The sequence below is a fragment of the Callithrix jacchus genome, chromosome 12 (genome assembly GCF_049354715.1).
Source record: "Callithrix jacchus isolate 240 chromosome 12, calJac240_pri, whole genome shotgun sequence".
NCBI classification, from domain to species: Eukaryota; Metazoa; Chordata; class Mammalia; order Primates; family Cebidae; genus Callithrix; species Callithrix jacchus.
The window spans coordinates 88,445,599-88,459,475 of record NC_133513.1 but is presented as its reverse complement, the minus strand read 5'-3'; positions in this window follow the sequence as shown (position 1 = coordinate 88,459,475).

The window sequence follows — 13,877 nt, the reverse complement described above, 5'->3', positions numbered from 1 at the left end:
GAAATGTTTCCAGTGGTAAGTGCACCTCATCAATGTTTCTCTTGCAACCTCCTCTCACTCAGGACAATTTTCCTGTCTAAATGGTAGAACCATGTCCTCCTTCCCAGCCTCTCATCAAGCTGACAATGGAGTGTGAGCAACCAACTTCACTTGCCAACATTCTCACATGCGAGATTGAAATCTTTAAAAGCCCTTTTGGATGGCACTGTGGTCAACTCTTGTATCTATGGGGAATTATTTGGTTTCTTTCCTGAATTTCCATCAGGGAGAAAAGGAAGCTTGATCTGCCCATAGCAAGAACAAGAAGTGACTTTCACAGCACTGATTGGAATAGAAAACCAGCATCAGATCCACCTCCAAAAAAGCTTTCACTTGAAAAAGGATGCAGTTTCAGTTATTTGCTCCAATTTTTACCAAAAAGCTCTTGGAAAATCCAGAATTGCTTATATAAATTAATAAAAGAAGCGGCTGGGCACGGTGGCTCAAGCCTATAATCCCAGCACTTTGGGAGGCTGAGGCAGGCGGATCACGAGGTCAAGAGATCGAGACCATCCTGGCCAAAATGGTGAAACCCCGTCTCTACTAAAAATACAAAAATTATCTGGGCGTGGTGGCGTGCGCCTGTAGTCCCAGCTACTCAGGAGGCTGAGGCAGGAGAATTGCTTGAACCCAGGAGGCAGAGGTTGCAGTGAGCCGAGATTGTGCCACTGCACTCCAGCCTGGCACCTGGTGACAAAGTGAGACTCTGTCTCAAAAATAAATAAATAAATAAATAAAAGAAGCAAGAACTATAACTAGAGCTTAGTTTTGTTGTTGCCACACTCAAGGGTCACCTGAAATGTGAATTGCAACATCTCAGTTTCTGAGCAGTAACTCTCAGCACCATGACAGTCCCTCAGGACAGGATTCTCTACCATGCCCCAGCCTGCCCACTTGGCCTCAAATCTTTTTTCTGATATTCCCTGGATACCTCCCAAGCCAACCTACTTGTTACCCTGCTTCCCTGACTTTCAGTGCTCGATTTCCTACCTAGAAACTCAAGTCCAATAGCCACAACTACATATTATATAAGCTTAGCAAACTTGGCACAGAAGAGATCTCCCCCTAACTGGATAAAGACTATTTGGCACAAAACCTATAAAAAAACCATAATTAATGGCAAAATATTAAAGATATTTCCATCAAAGCTGGAACGAGATAGACATCTATTACTGCAGTGGAGATCTTTACTATTACAACAGGTAAGAAATCAAAATCGTTCATATAGGTGAGAGGGAAAGAGAGCTTTTTTTTTATCTGCCCTCACTGCTGACTGCTTCCCTCCTAACTTGGATTTTTACCTTTCCGTCTGTGGCAAGGAGCAGATGAAAAATGGCCTGTAGCTTAAGATGCCTAAGTGATGAGAAAATGAGGATTTACCGATTTTGCTGTTATTATATTGACCATTTTCTTCCAGCTCTCTGCAGCCAAGGTAAAAGGCAGAACAGAAGGGGAAAATTTTTTTTTAAAATAATCTTACTGATTAGAGTTTCCATGCTAAAAAGAAAGATACGGGGAAAGAAAATAAGCAAGAAAGAATTAACTGAGCAAGAAAGACACATAAAAGAGAAAGGGAGAATGTATATGTGGTGGATACATGAATGAGTAGTAAGGAGTGGATAGGTAGGTGGAAAATGAGAATGAGAAAATGGGAAGAAAAATAGGAAATCACCTAGAAGCTTATCATGACTGAAAAAGTGTGGAGGTGGGCTGGGCACAGTGGCTCACACCTGTAATCCTAGCACTTTGGGAGGCCGAGGTGGGTGGATCACCTGAGGTCAGAAGTTTGAGACCAGCCTGCCCAACATGGTGAAACCCTGTCTCTACTAAAAATATAAAAATTAGCTGGGCATGGTGGTGGGTGCCTGTAATCCCAACTACTCAGGAGGCTGAGGCAGGAGAATTGCTTGAACCCAGGAGGCAGAGGTTGTAGTGAGCTGAGACTGTGCCATTGCACTCCAGCCTAGGTAATAAGAGCAAAACTCCATCTAAAAAAACAAAACAAAACAAAAAAACATGTGGAGGTGTCCGAGACAATGTTGGGGGTTAACAGGAGGTTTTGTTTTGTTTTCTAACAGTCTCACTCATGAGGTTTTACCATGTTGGCCAGGCTGGTCTTGAGCTCCTGACCTCAGGTGATCTGCCTGCCTCGGCCTCCCAAAGTGCTGGGATTACAGGCGTGGGCCATCGTTCCCAGCCAACAGGAAGATTTGACTGGGAAAAGTGGAGCTTGTCGGGGCATGGAGAACCATTTAGGTCAGAGGTAAAGTTTGGGGAATCTCTGAGTCCTTAAAGATGTGTCAGGCACTCTGCTAAAAGTGGTTTGCATTTATTGTCTTATTTAACTCTTAGAGTAACTCTGTAATGTGGATGCCATTATTTTTCCCATCGTACAGAAGAAGAAACTGAGGTTCAGAGAAAGTAACCATTTTGCCCATGATCAGTCTTCCAACAATGAGTGGAGCCGAGATTCAGCTGTGCTTGGATCTGCTGACTCTAGAGCTCTGGCTGGGTAATCTCAGCTTCCCTCTTCCAGATTCTTGTCTCACCTGACCCAGTTTCTCTTCTAAGATAGGGTGTATTCAGGGTAATATGGGAGGGATTGGTATGCATTTTATGAATAGGTGAAAACTTATGGATGCCAATGGGTACAACATCCATGTCAAGTGAGGAACCTTTGGAGAAGCTGGAGTTGATTAGTCTGGGTGAGAGAAAGGTGGGACATTGGATAGCTGAAGCACTGAATAGAAGAAGCAATCATCTGCTGGGTTGTTCCAGAGAGGAGATCAGTTGATGCAAATGACAGGGAAGTGGATTACAATTCAGTCTTGGGACAGACACTCAATTAAGGCTTTCTGAAAATGGATGAGCTGCTACATGCTGTAGAAACTCCCCATCACTGAAAGTGTCTAAAGCAAGGTTCCATCATTCATTCATTCATTCCTACACATTTTTGTGGAGGATCCACAATATGTCATCACTGTTCTAGGAACTGGGTTACAAAAAGCAACAAGACAAACATACTACTTCCTAGAGACTTAATTTTAGTGGGAAAGACAGACAACAAACAAGGATGGAGACAAATAATTACACAAATTACTTGTAAACCATGAGTTGTTCTATCAAGGAAACAAACACGGGTCTGAGATAAGAAATAAGGGAGGAACTGCAGTTGATCCTGTTGGTTGATGCTCTGCTGAGGTTTACTTGAACCGCTTTTGCAGTTTGATGTGCTGGTCCTCCAGCTTCTGTGTGCTTTAATTTTAAGGACTGGCACATATAACTTTGTTCCAAGAATAGCCCTTCAGCTACCAGAGTTCTTTGCTTACATGCACAGAAAGACTTTTTAGCCAAGCAAGCACTCAGCTAGTCAGGTGAGGGTACAAAAGCCCAGCCCTGTTATCTTTAGGAGGAACAAGTTCTGACTGCAATGTATTCCCCAGTTTTCCTGAGGAATCAGGCTGAGGCTGGGTCTGGGCCTGAAATCCAGGCTTCCAGGCTTTTCTTTGCCTGATGTCTTCTACTTCCCCGTCCAGCTTTCCCTATTTTCTTACTAGCTTCTGCCTTGGGCACTTTTAAAATAAAACAGTTGTTTATGAATTTCTGTGTCAGGGTCTGCTTCTGGGAACCCAGCTCAGGACAGAGAAAGAGAGTCATAATCTGATTTACATTTTTAGAAGGTACCTTGGTTCCTGGGGGAAGAATAGGCAGTAGGTCTGTTAGGGGCTGGTTGCCTAGGTAACGGGTGAAGGAGGCTTACTCTAGGAGAGTGCCAACAGATATGGTGCTAGCAGGAGAGGAGAGATCTAAGATCTTTTTTGAAGATAGAAACGACAAGGTCTGCTTGGGAGTGACTGAAGTAAAGGGAGGAATCTAGGATATCTCCTAGATTAGATGAGGACCTGTAGAAGTATTTTGCACAGAAATCCCCTCATTGGGTGGGAAGTAGAACTAGGTGATTTCAAAGGCCATGTATCCATTTGAAAATCCATCTGCTATGGCTGGACTCAGCAACCGAACAAAAGGTAGGAGCTAGAGATTATTACAGATGAGAACAAACATAAAACACAGAGGGCATACATATAGACTGGCAGATCGCTTGCAAAACTCATTCAAGTTGCCCAAATACCTTTTGAGTTGTCAAATGGAGTGTTTCTATTTCCTGCTCCTGCAAGGCCCCACCCACTTGAATCCAGGCCATGCCTGCCTTGGTGAAATGTTCTGGGCCTTTCTCTAGGTGGGAGTGTCAGTGTGAGAATCATGGTGATCTTCTTGTCTTGGCTATCTTATGCTCTCGGTGCCTTTTTTTTTTTTTTTCCAGACGAAGTCTTACTCTTGTTGCCAGGCTAGAATGCAGTGGTGTGACCTTGGCTCACTGCAACCTCTGCCTCCCGGGTTCAAGCAATTCTCCTGCCTCAGCCTCCCTAGTAGCTGAAATTACAAGTGCCTGCCACCACGCCCAGGTAATTTTTGTATTTTTAGTAGAGAAGGGTTTCACCATGTTGGCCGGCTGATCTACCTTTCTTTTTAAAAGAACAGGTACTAAGCTTTATTATCACTATCATCATTATTGTTGCTCGCATTTACCAAGCACTCACTAAGTGTCAGGTACTTTGCATATATAATCTCACTAAACCTTCACAGTAACTTTTTTTTTTTTTTTTAGACAGAGTCTCACTCTGTCACCCAGACTAGAGTGCAATGGCACAATCTTGGCTCACTGCAGCCTCTGTCTCCCAGGTTCCAGCAATTCTTCTGCCTCAGCCTCCTGAGTAGCTGGGATTACAGGTGTGTGCCACCACGCCCAGCTAATTTTTGTATTTTTGGTAGAGACGGGGTTTCACCATGTTGGTCAGGCTGGTCTTGAACTCCTGACCTCGTGATCCACCTGCCTCAGCCTCCCAAAGTGCTGGGATTACAGACGTGAGCCACCACACTCGGCCACATAACTCTTATATTCCCCTTCTGGGATTGAGCCATCATGGCTTAGCCATTTGCCCAAAGCCGATTAGCCAGAGAGTGGTTGAGTGGGGTTTTGAACCAGAAGTCCCATACTAGATCCCAAGTTCTCAAGCAGTGTGATAAACTGATTAAAACGAGTAAACACTTCCAGAGGAGCCTGTGGACTTCCTCCATCTACCCAGAACCCCAGCGCCCTCATGACTGCTGGGCTGCAGGGCAGCAGTGCTGGCTCTCACTTTCCCACCCTCCAGATTCTCTGAGCAGACACACCCTATGCCCTCTGTCCCCACCCAGTCTGTCATCCCAGTTCTTCATAGCACCTGTCTTGCTCTGCTCTACAAAACAGGGCACCCTCTGACCCCTCTGGTGTCTTTCTTAGTTCCTAGTGCACAGTACGAGCTCTTAAGGAGTCAGCACCCTGTGTGGCTTGAGAATTTCCTTAGAGATTACTCCAAAGTGACTTGTTTCAGGGCAATTTGGATCCACTCCACCGTGTTCATCAACACCTGCTGCATGTGTTTGGCAATGAGGGGAGAAGTGGTTGACAATGTCCTTGATTGCTGAGAACTCACACTTAATGTCAAATATGTTATACAAGTGCTACATATCTAGACAGGTATTTCTAATAGCCTTCTATCTCCATGTTATGTACAAACTTTTTTTGTGTGTATGCTGTGAAGAAAAATTAGTACTGGAACAAAGGATCTCTCAGCAAAGCAATTATTTTTACTTCCTACATAAAGGGTACTCCCACTAGCAATCTTGCCACGAGAGTACAATGAACAAAGGAAAACAGATATATTTATTTCTTATGCATTTGGGGTTGTCCTTACTGCTGTGTCTGATTTCCATTGGCTGGAGCCAGACCTCACAATCTAAATTAGTAACTTGAGACTTTTCTAAACAGGTAAGAGCAATAGAGAGCTGGGACATGCCTGTGAGCACATCCAGTGCAGATATCTTGGTTAAAGTCAAGGACATAGAATGTACTATCTATGGGGCTTTTAGCAAAAAGGCAAGAAGGCTTTTGAAAAAAGTGTTTAAAACAAACTGTTATTTCTAACACTTATGAATTTTTCTTAAACAAGACAGAGAACTTTGAAGGGGAACTTTTCTACTTCCCACACCCCAGTTCTCTGGAGACTTCAAGGGCCTTTTCTAGTGTAAGAGGGGATCCTCAAAGCCAGGAAAACTTCCTGCCATACATGAAAGCCTAATAGTCTGAAAGTAAAAGATTGGTTAGCTCACTAATTTAATCCACATCATAAAACATTTTTGTAGACCTTTAAAAAAAAAAAGAAAAATCCTGAATTACATAGTTTCATACTATGATATGAAGCAGGAAAACGAAAGGTAATGCGGTATTTTGTACACTATTGTCCCATGTACACGAAAAAAATAAATCGTGTATATGGTTAATAGTGATTATCTTGAAATAGTGAAGTTCCTGATGATTTTTGCTTTCTTATTGTGGTTCGCTTTAAATTTTTGATTTAAAAAATAAATTATTCAGGAGCCTATCTGAAAAGACACACTGTATGATTCCAAGTCTGACTTTCTAGAAAAGGCAAAGCTGAGACAGTGGAAAGATCAGTGGTTTCCAGGTGTTTGGCTGGAGGGAGGGATGAATAGTTGGAGCATGGAGAATTTTTAGGGCAGTGAAACTACTCTGTATGACACTCCTATGCCGGATCTGTGTCGTTAATCATTGTCAAAATCCATAGAATGTATACCACAGAGTGAACCCTAATGAAAACTGTGGACTTTAGCTAATAATAAGGTATCAATATGGGCTCATCGGTTGTAACACATGACCCACAGTAATGCAAGATGGTAATAACAGAGGAAACTCTGGGGTGGGAATTTAAGAAGAAACTCCTTGTACTTTCTGCTCGACTTTTCTGTAAACCTAAAACTTCTCTAAAAAAATGAATACTATGAATTAAAAAAATAATAATGTAGTCTCTATTTCAAACATGCAGAAAAATACAGCCTATAAAGAACACACATTTATTCATCACAGATTTAATATGCTTTCAGATTTTGTTATATTTGTTTTAAATCTTTTTAAAAGAAATAAGCTGGGTGTGGTGGCTCATGCCTGTCATCCCTGCACTTTAGGAGCCCAGGGTTGGGGATCTCTTGAGCTTGGGAGTTTGAAACTAGCCTGGGCAACATGGTGGAACCCTGTCTCTACAAAAAGTGCAAAAATTAGCCTGGCGTGGTGGTGCATGCCTGTAATCCAGCTACTCAGGAAGCAAAGGTGGGAGGATGGCTTGAGACTGGGAGACGGAAGTTGCAGTGAGCTGAGATCGTGTCACTGCACTCCAGCCTGGGAGACAGAGCCAGACCTTGTTTCAAAAAAAAAACAAAAAACAAAAACCAAATTACAGAAGCAATTAAAGCGCCTTTATGCCCCTCCTTAATTTCTACCTTTTCCTCCTTCCCTGGAGAAAAGTCTTTCTATACATTTTTTATACTTTTTATATGTAAGTCAACATAAACAATGCATAATATTGTTTCAGATTTTTTTTTGAGACAGAGTTGCCCTGCTGTCCAGGCTGGAGTACAGTGGCATGATCATGGCTCACTGCAGCCTCTGTCTCTCAGGCTAAAGCAATCCTCCCACCACAGCCTTGGAGTAGCTGGGACTATACCAACTAATTTTTGTATTTTTGTAAAGGCAGAGTTTCTCCATGTTGCCCAGACTGATCTCAGACTCCTAGGCTCAAGCAATCCACAGGCCTTGCCCTTGAAAAGTGCTGCGGGTGTGAGCCACTGCTTCCAGCCTTAGAGCTTTTAACTTCTCAAAAATGGCACTGAATTATATATTAATACCTGGCTCTGCAAATTACCTTTTTATTAAACCTATATTAACAATTAAATTATCTGTGTTGATATGTGAAGCTCTAGTTTATTCATTTTAATGGCTGTATGGTATTCCAGTTCATAAAAATACTACAGTAAAAGGTTTTAACTTATTGTTCTGTGGTTGTTTTCCCCCTACTTCTACCTGCAATACCACAGTAAAATAATGTTTTGGAATATATCTTAACAATATGAGTAAATATGATATTAAATGAAATAAACAAGATGTTGAATGTTATAACATGACACAAAACACATATATGCAAAGTAAAATACTATAACAACAAATGTTAAAATGTTAGCAAGCAATGCTTTTTTTTTTTTTGAGACAGAGCTTCACTCTTGTTGCCCAGGCTGGAGTGCAATGGCATGATCTCGTATCACTGCAACCTCTGCCTCCCCGATTCAAGCAATTCTCCTGCCTCCGGAGTAGCAGGGACTACAGGCATGTGCCACTACTAGGCTAATTTTTTTGATATTTTTAGTAAAGATGAAGTTTTGCCATGTTGGTCAGGCTGGTCTCGAACTCCTGACCTCAGGTGATCCACCCACCTAGGCCTCCCAAAGTGCTAGGATTATAGGTGTGAGGCACCGTGCCCGCCCCTCCCCTTTTTTTTATATAGGGTCTTGCCTTGTTGCCCAGGCTGCAGTGCAGGGTGCTATGATGGCTCACTCAAGCCTTGAATTTGTGGGCTGAAGGGATCCTCCCAACTTAGCCTCTTGAGTAGCTAAGGCTGCAAGTGCATGTCACCATGCCTGGCTAATATATTTATTTTTGTAGAGACAGGGTCTCACTGTGTTGCCTGGGCTGGTCTTAAATGCCTGGCCTCAAGCCATCCTTCCACCTTGGGCTCTCAGAGTGCTGGGGTTACAGGCATAAATAAGCCACTGCACCAGCAACAATACTATTTTTGGATTGTGAGATTATAGACCCTTTCCCATATTTCCTAAACCTTGTACAATAAATAAGCATTGATTTTATAATTTTTTAAAAGTTACAAATAAAAGCATGCAGTACTACTGAAACTGGAGTTTGAGCTATGTAATCCATGAAATTATCACATCCCTCTCCACCTCCATTGGCAGAGCCCTTCCATAATCTGTAAATAGTCCCACCCTGCTTCTGCCCAGGGGTCTCTCAGGGGCAGCAGCTGCCTCTGCAGCTCCCATATCTCCCTGGTCTCTCTGTGGCACATTGGTTGGTTTTTCTGATGCCTGATACCCGCAGCACAATTGCAGGATTGGCTATAATTATGCCTGCAGTGATATTATGGGATTGGATATAAATATTCTTGCTACATGTGAACAGGGTTTATTTCTGTCCACAGTTTACCATCTGGTTGCAGCACACCCTTTTCTAGCTGGGACAGAGGGAGAAGAGCACTATTCAATCCAGAGGTGAAACAGGAGTCGGATTGGAGGTTTTAAGTAATCAGCTTCTGAAAAATAATCTCAACATGTGTGCTGCTGATGGGGCCATTGTGTCAGGAATCACAGGAAAGCGGCACAAGTTTTTACCAGGTTGATATTGCACCTAATGCAGAGGAGGTAGGCAAAGAGATCTCAATTTCTCTCCCTGCTCTGAGCTCAGCATGAAGCTCAGTCAGGCTGGCTCAGACCTTCCCAAGTCACAGTGCTCCCGTGAATGTGATGCTCCCCTGTGCACAGAGGTACCCACATCTCCACTTTCTGCCTTGGCCTCCCTCTCCAGGTCAAGTCCTACATTTTCTCCTGCCTGTTGGATAGTTCCATCTGCCTTCCCTACTGTGCCATCAAACTAGATTCAGAATTATTTGTTCTTAGATGCCCAAACTAGTTCTTTCTCCTGACTTTCCTATTTCTCTTAAGAGCAACACCACGGTCCTAGTCATCTAGGGGATATCTTTGGTCAACTTCTGCCTAGGACCTGGTATTCCAGCAGAAGGCAAATCTTGTCACACCTTCCTTGATGAACTTAGTGCCCGATCTAATACAGTTAGTTCCTGGTTGTCAGTGATTAACAAATACTTGTTAGATGGATGAGTGAGTCGATGAATGAAATGTCTCTTCCTTTCCATTCCTCATGGTCACCTCCCTTGTTCCAGCCCTCATTACCTCACACATGGACTATTACAGCAACCTCTCGACTGGTTGTTCTGCCTCTGATCTTTCTCAGCTCCAGTTCCTTGTCCTTATGTATCACCTAGGATTGGGTGGTACACAAGGAGTCACCGAGGTTTTTAAACAGGGAATTACACCAGTTCCCTGTTTAAAAACCTCGGGGACTCCTCAGTGGCTACCACATAAATTCAGTCATGACAAAGCCACCCAATTAATATCTTTAGCGTTTGACTAAAATTATTCACATTTCTAACCCTGTGTTCTGTTCTCACACATCTTTCACTGGACCATCTACGTGGCTACGCCCAGACCATTCTCTTAGTTTGAGCTAATGTTGCCATTTTCATCAGTTCTCCAAACCTTCCCATCTTTCAGAACCCAGCTCACCTTCCTTCCTTCTATCAAGTTTGCTCAGGTTATCCCACCCCTGAATTCCTGGCCTAGGACTCACTGTCTATGCTATTGTTGGAAAGCTAATCATGTTCTGCCTTGTGCCATGTTTAAATAAACTTACTGTTTATCTCTTGTTTTTGTTTTACCCTTTTTTATGCTTTTCTTAGTTTTCTAACTAGATCATACAATCCTTGCAGGGGAGACTATTCTGTCTTAGGGACATTTTTGTTTGGGTGCTTTTGTGCTTTATCCATCCCCTCCCCTCCTCCATGTCTATTTCCCACTATGATGTGTGACCTGGACCAGACATTCATAGTACCCAATCCCCTTGTCACATTGATTATGCCAGGGATGACTCATCATGGTCTATGACCCCAACTCATCCAACCCCTGTCTTTTCCCAGTATTTGTCCAACTGAAGCTAGTGGGGAAAGACCTCTCACCTCTGGATTCCCACAGTAGAAAAGTGTTAATCTGAGACCACCAAGTTCCCCTTCAAGTGGAAAAAGGTGGAAGTGGCCTGGTTTGCAGTAGGAGAGGATGTGGCCAACACTCAAAGAAAAACGGTCAGAACCGAAAAGAGAGAACTCTGATGATGGCTCTTGGATTGCTGGATCCAGTTGTGCCTAAAGTCAGATTTACCCTTAACATTTTAATTACCAAACCAGCAAATATCTCATAGAGGCTAATACACCTTACTGAATTAAAAGAACGGGACTTTAAATTGATTACATTTGTGCTATTTTATTACTTTATGTGTTTCACTAAAATTTTCTGAGGATAAGTGTGCTGTAATCATTTTAGACAGTTTTGAAAATGCAGAAAAGTTTAAAGAAAAAAATAATCATCATCCATATCCCCACTACCCATAGTTACTGCTGTCTACATTTGGCATGCTTTTTTTCTATTTAATCCTTTTTTCTATGTATACTTTTTATAAAGCAATGTCACTGTACTGTATGTTGTTTTATATTCTGCTTTTCTTTCTAATCACTGTATTGTAAGTAGTTCGGCATTCACTGTTTTATAAACTAGTCTCCAAATTGTTTATGTTTTTCTCTTAAAACTGTTTTTATTTTTTTAACTTTTGAAGACGAGGGCTAAGATGAGAGAGGGGAAGGGATTGGAAGAAAGATGAGAGTGATGCCAGGGAGAATACATGAGAAAGAAAGAAAAGATCGCAGAGATGCCCCTCGCTTGCTTTCTTAGAAGTCCATATTTGATGCTGCCTGGTACCAGAGAAGATTTAAGGCACTGTTGTCCTTGTGGCCTTAGAACACCTCTCCAGGTTCTTTTTCAGTGGTGCTGGCTGCAGTGGCTGCTGTTATTCTGAGTGTCTGTGCCCCTGAGGCTGAGCCAGAGCTGGCTTCTGCAGGCTGCAATTCAAGATGGCCAATTCGCAATCCTAGCAAAATCAATCTATTGGAAACTAATGAGGCACAAATAGTTCATGCACTTTGAGGCTGATCTGCCAAATGAGATAAACAGGGCTCAATCAGCAGGGAAAATCAGTGATGCAAAAATTCATTTCAATCTAGCATTATTTCCCCCTGGGATGCCCACGACATCACATTCTATTGTTTTGATGCTTCTGTGGCAATTCTTGTCTAAGCTTCTGTAGACCAGGCCAGGAGAACTCCCTCACTCAGGGTTTTATGCTTCCAGAGGCTGGTAAATGCCAAGATTTGGTGGCTAAGACTGGGAGGTCTGGACAGCGAATATGTGCAAGAAGCAAAGGTTTTATGTTTCGTATATAATACTAACCTCTGTTTCTAAACCATCTTCTGTATTAGGCAATGTAATTAGCAAATAACATGATTATGAACTTTGCGAGAGAGCAAATCACAAAAGTATTATACTATTAATTCACATTTATAACATGCAAAATATAGAGTGATATTTTTAAAATCCTATAATTTTTGTGCCACTAAGTTTATTTTTCCTTAAATGTTATACAAGCAAGATATGATCATTGCAAAAAATTTAAAAAGTACTGGTAAGCAAAAATAAAAAAATTATCATCTCTATTATTTTTTATTTATTTATTTTTTATTTTTGGAGACAGAATCTCGCTCTGTCACCAGTCTGAAGAGCAGTGCCGTGATCTTAACTCACTGCAACCTCCGCCTCCCAGGTTCAAGTGATTCTGGTGCCTCAGCCTCCCAAGTAGCTGTGATTACAGGCATGCACCACCACAGCCAGCTAATTTTTATATTTTTAGTAGAGATGGGACTTCATCATGTTGGCCAGGCTGGTCTTGAACTCCTGAGCTCAGGCAATCTGCTGCCTCGGCCTCCTGAAATACTGAGCTTATAGGTGTGAGCCACTGCACCTGGCCTCTATTATATATAATTTTAGAAACAGAGTTTCATTGTGTTGCTCAGGCTGGAGTGCAGTGGTGCAGTCATAGCTCACTGCAGCCTTGAACTCCTGGGTGCAAGCAATCCTCCCACTCAGCCTGCAAAGAGCTGGGACTACAGGCTTGTGCAACTATGCCTGGCTAAATTTTTTTTTTGTAGGCAAGAAATCTTGCTATGTTGTCAGGCTTGTCTTAAACTCCTGACTTTAAGTGATCCTCCAGCCTCAGCCTCCCAGAGTGCTAGGATTACAGGTATAAGCCACCACACCTGGCCCCTCATCTCTATTAAATTTTATTTATACATGTCAAATTTCTTTCCATGTAGAATTATTGAAAAAATAAGATCACGTGATTCATGCTGTTGTATAACCTACTTTAAAAAATTGCAATATAGCCGGGCACGGTGGCTCACGCCTGTAAATCCCAGCACTTTGGGAGGCTGAGGCAGGTAGATCACAAGGTCAAGAGATGGAGACTATCCTGGCCAACATGGTGAAACCCCGTCTCTACTAAAAACAAACATTAGCTGGGCATGGTGGCGCACGCCTGTAGTCCCAGCTACTCGGGAGGCTGAGGCAGGAGAATTGCTTGAACCCAGGAGGCAAGATGTAGTGAGCCGAGATCCTGCCACTGCACTCCAGCCTGACGCCTGGTGACAGAGCGAGACTCTGTCTAAAAAAAAAAAAAAAAAAAAAATGGTAATATATTGGAGTTGCGTATTCTATAAAAAACAGGCCTCTTCTGCTGTCATAGTGTTGCTTGGATGGGTAAAGCCTCTGTTGATGCCCTGCATGTTTAGAGACCCACTTTCTTCTCGAGAGGCCTCGTTAGAATAGATGATTTGGCTCAGAAAAGTGGGGAAGGAATCAGGAAACACCAAGTCTGATCCTAGCTAAGTGGTGTCCTGCTGAAATTGGGGCCCAGGCAACAGGCCTAATCAGTCAGCTAGCTCCACCGCAACCACTGGGGATAAATGTCCACCCACCTTCCTGTATGGGTCATGTGGTGAAACCCAAGGATGACCAGCAAACTGAGGTTTGAGATTCAAGGCCCAGCCTAACCAAGAAGACTCAGGGTGGGGTTATGCTGGGGTCCTGTAGAACCTGTGGGGGCTGTGAAATCATTGATCCTCTCCTTGAGAGCAAGGAATGAGTCA